The sequence below is a fragment of the Oncorhynchus keta genome, unplaced genomic scaffold (assembly GCF_023373465.1).
Source record: "Oncorhynchus keta strain PuntledgeMale-10-30-2019 unplaced genomic scaffold, Oket_V2 Un_contig_1216_pilon_pilon, whole genome shotgun sequence".
In the NCBI taxonomy this organism is placed as follows: Eukaryota; Metazoa; Chordata; class Actinopteri; order Salmoniformes; family Salmonidae; genus Oncorhynchus; species Oncorhynchus keta.
Genome location: NW_026277781.1, coordinates 21321 through 29819, shown reverse-complemented (window position 1 = coordinate 29819; position 8499 = coordinate 21321). Strand labels below are relative to the sequence as shown.

The following is an 8499-nucleotide window of genomic DNA, read 5'->3' as shown; positions in this document are numbered from 1 at the left end:
GCTTTCAACCCACCATAGCCCCCAGGGTCCTCCCTTTGCTGGACAGTTTTTTTGTTTTTTTTACAAAAATGGCGGGAAACGGGGGACCCCGTTGAAGAGCGCTTCGCCTTTCTTTCAGTTTGATTTAATGTTTCTTTCCTTCTTCTCTTCTTATGCTAGCTAGCTAGCTAGCCAGCTAGCTGTTTACATAGCTTTGTGAATGAGCATTTTTCCTTGACAACGGGAGAAAAGTGTTGCACCGTTCCCGGAGGTACTGCAATACCGGGTCGATGCGTGGAGCGGACGGAGCAAGCCCCATTTCCGACTCCCTGTTCGAAAAATCCATTTAATATGTAGTCCCCCGATGGGGGACGTATCAGATATTAAACTGATAAGAACAGATTTTTTTTTTTTTTTAACAAAATATTTTTATTACACTTCTAAAATTCAGTCAACTTAACTATACAATTCCAACAAACTACAAATAATAATTTCATAACTAATAACCTAAACCAAACAATAATCTTCAGTAATTCTTTTTAACTCAAATATCTTCTATTAACCAAACACTAATGTTCAGTCCAAGACTGCTAAAAATCCAAAACCAAATACCATTAACCACTAACCTACAATATGCCCAAACACACCACCTATTTTACAACAACTTCTCACCCAGTGCTCCCTTTCTCTATCCCATCTAACTGTGACCCTACATTACCCCCATTTCCCACCGTCCCCTGAACACAGCGACACCACCCGACACCTGCCCCCCACTCAAATCCATCACCCCCCCCTCCTCCGGACTCCGAACCGGGGACGTGGCCTCCAAAAAGAGGAAATCCGCCTCCCCCTCCATCATCCAGCTCCGAGCCATACCCGGGAGGTCAAGCTCTGCGAGGGGTTTAAAGGAAGATGGAGACGGAGCCCAAGAGGGCCCCGCCACCTCTCCATCCCCCCGTTCTGCCCCCTCCCCTTTCTTTTCAGCCCTCCTCCTCGCCACCTTCTTTGTCCTCTTGCTCGGAGGGTCAGGAAAGCCTCCATCTCCCTTGCAAACCCCAGCGCCTTCCTTCTCCTTTGCCTTCTCCTCTGCCTTCTCCTCTGCCTTTTTTTTCTCCACTAAAACCTTCATCTTTTCTTTCAAATCCTCCAACATTGCCCTATCCACCAACATCATCCCATCCCTCCTCACCATCTTCTTCTTCTTTTCTCCTTTTACCCCCTTCCCTTCCTCCATTCCGGCCGCCTCTCCTTCTGGTTCCATCTGCACAACCTCCTCCGTCTCCTTTCTCTCCCCTGTTGTCTTCTCTGGACTCTCCACTCTCACCGTCTCCTCACTCTCCTCCATCCTCGTCGCAGTCTTCTTCTTCTTCTTTCTCTTTTCCTTTTCTCCTTCAACCTCCTTCCCAACCTCTATTCCGACTCCTTCTCCTTCCATCCCGGCCACCTCTCCTTCTGTCCCGACCACCTCTTCTTCCATCCCGTCCTCCTCTCTTTCTGTTCCAGCTCTCTTCTCTTTTTCTCCTCCTCCCTCCGACTCCTTCTGTTCATCCCTTCCATCTCCTTTTTCCGGCTCCTCTCTTCCTCGTCTTCCTCCATCCTCCGCTCTCGCTCCCCCCACGGCTGCAGACGCGTATGACCTACGCCGGGCCGGGCAGTCCCGCCACAGGTGCGCTACCGAGCCACACCCGTGGCATTTCTTCGGCTCAGCGCAGTCCCTGGCCTCGTGCTCCTCCGATCCGCAGAACCTGCATCTCCTGCTTTCACACGAGGCCAGGGTATGGCCATAGGCCATACACCGCCTGCAGAAAGGAGGCTGACGGGCATAATGTAACGTCCCCCTGTCAGCCCCCAGGGAGAACATTGCCGGAGGATGGAGGTATCCTCCCAACCCCTTCGGGTAGCTAGCTAGCATAAGAAGAGAAGAAGGAAAGAAACATTCAAACTGAAAGAAAGGTCGAAGCGCTCTTCAATGGGGTCCCCCGTTTCCCGCCATTTTTGTTTAAAAAAAAACAATTGGGCCAGGATTGTGTGTGTGTGTGTGTGTGTGTTTGTCTCTGTGTCTGTGACCTTCTTTTTATCCACAGCCCTCGAAAACTTGGAAGAGTGGCTTCCGGGAGCACCCGCAGGGACCCGGCCTAGAGTGCACAGAGTGTGTGTCGGGCCCCCACCTCCGACTTCCATACGATTCTGGTTTCTCTTCATTACGCACAAGCCTTTCGCCTTTTACTAAAGACTTCCGTGGAGAGGAACACTTACGAGTTCAACGTATTTTTGGAGGGGCTTTGCTTCTTGCAGAGCCCGCTATCTTGTTTCAAGAGAAATTGACTGACAGAGGTGGGCCAGGATAGTGACTTAAAGATACATTAGCGACTTTTTCCAAAAAACACATGCCAGTGAGTGAGTGAGTGACTAGCCGCCGGCTTTTGCCAACCCGCTGAGGTCTGTTGAGACCCCCGGGGGCCCGGCGGTTGCAGGGTTCCATTTGTGGGTTATCGCTTCTCGGCCTTCCGGCTAAGACCAAGCTTGACACTGAGTTGTCCCAAAGCTCGCCTAGCCGGAAGCCGAAGGTCGGAGGGCGGTAAAGTTTTGTTTGTTTTTTAGGATTTGGATTTGTCCTTTTCCTGTAACAGAGGCTTCTTTTTAAGATAGCTTTTTTTCTCTGAATAATGGCGGAAGATATTCCAAAAGATCGGTCCCAGGTATTGGGTTAGCAAATACAGTGAGATTTGTGTGGAACAACAAGGAGATGGAGCCTGTCGGGAGAGAGACTTTCGGGAGGACGATTCTCATTGGTACACTAAAGCTGGAGGTAAAGGACGTACTTTGTTTACAGGGTAACCCCATGGAGAAGGCCTACGATGTCACGTTTTACACAGAAGCCATGCATGATGAGATCATGAAGAGGGCGAGAGCTGTGGGAGAGAAGAGGCCCATGAGTTTCTATGACGTCAAAAGTTTGGCAAAGAACAATTTCAGGATGGTGACGGTCAATATTTATAATCCTCACGTTAAGGATGAGGATGTAAGAGCCTTCTTGGAAAGATTTATGGACAAAGTCTCCTCCCCTAGACTCCTCAGGGACTCCCTGGGGTTCTGGAATGGGAAGAGAGGATTCCAGGCCCTTCTCAGGGAGGACCCGGGGGGTCTGGGTGGCTACCTTCATCCCCCGGCCATGTTCTCCCTGGGGGCTGACAGGGGAACATTGTACTATGCGCGTCAGCCCCCGTTTTGCAGGCGCTGTATGGCCTACGGCCATGTCCTCTGACTTTTGACGATTCCAAGGCGTGCCACTAGTGTGGCTCGTCAGCGCACCTGTGGCGCGATTGCCCGGTTCGTAGTAGGTCATACGCGTCTGCAGCCGGAGGGGGAGCAGGAGGAGGGGATGGGGGTAGAAGAGGAGGGGAAGGAAGTAAACCCCAGGGCAAGGGCGTGAGCCCAGAAGATAAGGATAAAAAGAAAGGAAGAAAAGAAGAGGACAAGGGAGCAACCACAGGAGAAGAAGTGGGGAGAAAAGGACCTGGAACGGGAGACGGAAAGGAGAAGAAGGGAAGAAAGGAAGAGCAAGAGAGGTTGATTGGGACGTTTTGGCTGGGGGTTCTCAACTCCTCTTTGAGGATTTGCGGTCCCCTGGTCTCGGCCCGGCGGTTTTCAGGGAGGAAGAAATGGAGGGTGTTGGTGGGGAACCCAGGATGCAGGGAACTCGGCCTTACACCAATACTGTATCCTGGGATGGAGTAATAGACGAGGACGGGGGGACGTCAGACGAGGGGAAGACGTCCCAGCCGGATGTGATGGATCAGGGGAGCATCAGGTGAGCCTCCTGTTGTTTGTGGTTGTTTTTGGTTTTATTTGGGAAAAGTGAGATTTTTAGTTTTTATAATATAACATTATGTTAATTTTGTTTAGTTTAAATGTAAGGGGTTTGAGGGACTTTGTTAAGAGGAGGGCGGTTTTTAGTTTTTTAGAAGGGGTGGGTTTTGATGTTTGTTTTTTGCAGGAGGTTCACCTGAGGGATGGAGGGGATGTTAAGAGGTTTAGGAGAGAGTGGGATAAGTGTTTTTCGTTGTGGGGCATAGGAGGGGTGCACTCAACTGGGGTAGGGATATTGTTTGGGAATAGGGAGTTTATTGTAGAGAGCACTTTTGTAGTAATACAGGGGAGAATTTTGGGAGTAGATGTCACATATAGGGATATTAGATATAGGTTATTTGGGGTGTATGGGGCGGCAGACAGGAGGGAGATGGTGGACTGTCTGGCGCCCCTGTGTGTCACAAATAGGCACTTAGTGATAGGAGGTGATTTTAATATAGATTTGGGGATAGGGGGAGACAGTAGTGCAGGCGCCATCACCGGGCTAATGGCTTGCCATGGCCTGGTTGATGGTGGCCTGCACACTACTCCGGCAATGGTCGGTCCCACATGGCGCAACTCCAGGGGGGTTGCGCGGAGGCTCGACTATATTTTCATATCTAGGTCTTTGGGTCGGTTGTCTGGGAGGCTGTTGCCTGTCTTCTTTTCGGACCATGACGGGGTGCTCCTGCAGGTGGGGTCGCCAGTCTGCCTCTTCGGTAGGGGGTAGTGGAAACTAGATCGGGATTTACTGGATGAGCAGGCTTTTGTCAATGCAGTCACAGGGGTGTTTCGGAGGCTTGAAGGTCTCCGGCCCATGTGTGAGGGGGTGTTAGAGTGGTGGGATATAGTAAAGGTAAGGATTAGGGCCTTTATTATAGGATATGGTAAGAGGAAAAAGAGGGAGGAAAGGAGGGAGGTGGATCATATCCAAAGGTTGCTCGAACTTGAGTACGAGGCAGGCAACCTTGGTGGTTCGATTGACTGGGAAGAGATCCACAGCCCTGAAGGCGCAGCTCAGGGAGCTGCAGGAGCTGAAGGCTCAAGCTTTCCTGGAGCGTGCACATAGTGGCTTTCTAGAACATAATGAGACTTGTTCCACTATGTTCTTTAAGTCGGTTAGGGCTAGGCAGAGTAGGACGTGATGGAGGCGCAGATCTCACTAGACGAGGTTGAGAGCTGTCACGTAGAGTAGGCCAGAAGGCTAAACTGGATAACCTAACCTCTATCAAAATAAAAGATGGCGGAACCGCAAAAGTTCTTCTGTGCAAAGGTGTTTATTTACAAGTGATTCCGGAACAAAAAAAACAACAGTACTGCCATCAACGTCTACCTTATGGGACAGCTTAAAAACAATGCTACCCCATCCACAGCTCAATCCAAAATGCCCTTAGTTCGGGTCCTTTTCCAGCATACCCGGAAGCTACAGAGAAGGAGAGAGAGGAACAGAACAAACAAACAATGCGCTCATCCACAACATTGATAAGTATAATAATTATTGTATCTCTCAAATATGAACATTGACAAGTGTGAAATGCATGCACCAAGACAGAAGTTAATTTGTGTGTCGACCCACATTGTTAACTTATCTTATAATGGCGCAGGGAGGAGTGATGAATATGTGTGTGCGTTAAAGAACCAAATGCTGCCCGCGGCCAGTGACGGACTTCTACGTCACAAGAGCGCTCTTAGGAGGATGGGTAAAGGGAAGGTGCCTGGGATGGATGGGCTGCCGGCTGAGTTTTACCTCAAGTTTTGGGGTATACTTGGACCAGTGGTCCTCGAAGTCTTGAAGGCCATCCTTGAGACGGGGGTCCCAGGGGGATCAATGGCTGTTGGTGTGCTGTCACTTCTGTACAAGAAGGGGGACGCAACAGACCTTGGCAACTGGCGGCCATTGACCATGCTGTGTGTTGATTACAAGTTGCTTGCAAAAGGTCCTGGCGGACCGGTTGCGCACAGCCCTTCCCACGTCGTCCATGAGGACCAGACGTGCGGGGTAGAGGGCCGCTCTATTCGATGGAACCTACAGTTAATCAGGGACTCCATCGCCTGGGTTGAAGATAGAGGGCTGCCTTTAATGGTAGCAGCGCTAGATCAGGCGAAAGCCTTTGATCGCGTGAATAGATCCTTTCTATTCAGGGTATTAGGTAGATTAGGTTTTGGGGAGAAGTACATAGGATGGATCCGTACTTTGTATGTCGGAGCGGGGTGCCGAGTAAGTGTAAATAGTCACTTAGGTGATGTTTTTGACCTCTCGTCTGGGGTCAGGCAGGGATGCCCACTCTCGGCTCTCCTCTTCGTTCTGTACATGGAGCCTCTGGGGGCTGCCATTAGGGCAGACACAGGGGTGGAGGGTTTGTTGATCCCTGGAAGCGGTGGGCTGCATGTTAAGATGACGCAGTACGCCGACGACACTTCCTTGCTGCTATGCAAGGACTCGTGCTTGACAAGGTCCCTTGCCATCATTGGGGATTTCACCCGAGCGTCGGGGGCGGTTCTGAATCACGCAAAGTCTTCCGTTAAATTTTTCGGAAGATGGCGCGGTAGGACGGATGGGCCCGGGGGGTTATCTCTCTGTGAAGGGGCCCTGAGGATTCTCGGGGTCCATTTTGAGACCTCCGGCTCAGCGACGCTGAACTGGAACATGGGTATCGCAGTGGTACAGAGGAAGCTTGCAATGTGGAAGGCTAGTTCTTTGTCTTTTATAGGTAAGGTCCTGGTCTTAAATGTGGATGTATTGCCATCTCTTTTGTATTTGGCATACATCTATCCATTGTCCGGTTATCTCCTGCGGGTGTTCTTCTCGTATCAGGCGAGAAGCGTAATGGTGTGGTCTAACGCGGGTCCTCGGGCGGAACAGCTGCCGTGGCACTTTGGCCATGCGGCCAAGTGGCTGCGTGCGCACCCCGAGGTTGAAGTTGCCCGAGTAGGTTTAGATCACAGGCACCTGTACGAGGAGGTCAGACAGGCAGGGAGTCCTGCGCCTGTAGCGGGCATCTCGTCAGTGGTCTGGGAGGGAGTGCAGGCGCGGGGCCTGGACAACAGGCTCAAGGACCTGAATTGGTTGGGCCTCCACAAGTGCTTGCCGGTACGTACCGGCATAGTTTGTCGCGATCCCCCACCTGTCCAAGATCTGTTTGTGGCAGGGAGGAGACTGTGCGCCATGCTTTCTGGGACTGTGCCTTTGCCGGACTAGTCTGGGCTAGGGCACGGGTGTTGCTAGGTGTGGTTAGGAGTGACTTTGTGCTGACATGGGCTAGGTTAGAGAGAGCGTAGGGAGAGCGAAGGGAACAGATAGGGACAGGTTTCTGCCCTGGCTTCTCATGAGTCTCTTTAAAAGGGGACTGTGGAAAGCCAGGCAGAATTTAGTCAAGACAGGGAGAGATTGGGGGTGGAAGGGATAGTGAGAAGGGTGGAAGGTGATTTGAGGGGAGGATGAAGAGGGAGGAGAGGAAGTGGGAGATGTATGGATACCTGCAAAGAGAAGGCATGCGGCACAGGAGAGGTGGAAGGGGGATTAGGGCTGGGAGTGTTAGAGTGAGATTTGTAAGGGGATAGATTAGGGAAGGGGAGATAGGGAATGGTTAGGTATTGGTTAGGTATGACGGGGAGGGACGATGCTCCCCTGAGGTTTGTTTTTGTTTGGTTTTTGGTGATTGGGCTTTGTAAATAGATAATTAAGAATGAATGAGAATTATGATTTTGTAATAGTATGAATGGTATTGAGTGTAAATAAATTATTTTTTCTATAAAAAAAAATCTGTTCTTATCAGTTTAATATCTGATACGTCCCCCATCGGGGGACTACATATTAAATCGATTTTTCAAACAGGGAGTCGGAAATGGGGCTTGCTCCGTCCGCTCCACGCATCGACCCAGTATTGCAGTACCTCCGGGATCGGTGCAACACTTTTCTCCCGTTTTCAAGGAAAAATACTCATTCACAAAGCTATGTAAACAGCTAGCTAGCTAGCTAGCTAGCCAGTCAGCAGAAAAAGAGAAGAAGGAAAGAAACATTCAAACTGAAAGAAAGGCGAAGCGCTCTTCAATTGGGTCCCCCGTTTCCCGCCATTTTAGTTAAGTTCAAGTTGGGTACCGAGGTGCCGTAACCCCTTAGCCAAAAGCCGATGGCCGGAGGGGAGGGCAGGATCAACAGTCAGCCAGAGGGGCTGGACTGCGAAATATGTTGCAATTCGTTTGGAAGAACAAGGGCCAGCAAATTGGGAACAGAGAATGGTTCATCAGGACGGTAATCATTGAAGGGTTAAGGGTGGACCCAGTGCACGTTTACTGCTTGCAGCGGAACATGGCGGCGGAGGGCTATGACCTGTCCCTAAACAGGCCTTGTACAGGAGATGTATGGATACCTGCAAAGAGAAGGCAGCCAGTGAGCCGTTCTCCAACTTCCAGGTTTACCCCTTGTGCCGGTTGGACTTAAAAGGTCATCACCGTACACGTTTACAATCCCTATGTGGGGGATGACAGCATCGGGGCATTCCTAGGCCGGTTTGGAAAAGTGAGTCCCGGGGTCCGGTACCTGCGGGATGGGTATGGCATCTGGTCAGGGAGGAGACAGTTCCGTTGTCACACATCCGGAAGGAGCTGTTAAGTTGGTTCACCCACCAGCCTATTTCTCCATTGGAGCGGACCGGGGGTACCTGTTTTATT

General features: G+C 50.7%; 1 non-coding gene and 2 pseudogenes across 1 annotated transcript; 2 read left to right on the top strand and 1 right to left on the bottom strand.

The window, feature by feature from the left end:
- Positions 1-228: 228 nt before the first annotated feature.
- LOC118381169 (uncharacterized) lies at positions 229-406 on the bottom strand (annotated as a pseudogene).
- Positions 407-2161: 1755 nt separating this feature from the next.
- LOC118381171 (U5 spliceosomal RNA) lies at positions 2162-2278 on the top strand. Its single transcript, XR_004825017.1, has one exon. It is a non-coding gene; the product is annotated as a U5 spliceosomal RNA (small nuclear RNA).
- Positions 2279-7567: 5289 nt separating this feature from the next.
- Positions 7568-7743, top strand: LOC118381170 (uncharacterized; annotated as a pseudogene).
- Positions 7744-8499: the final 756 nt, after the last annotated feature.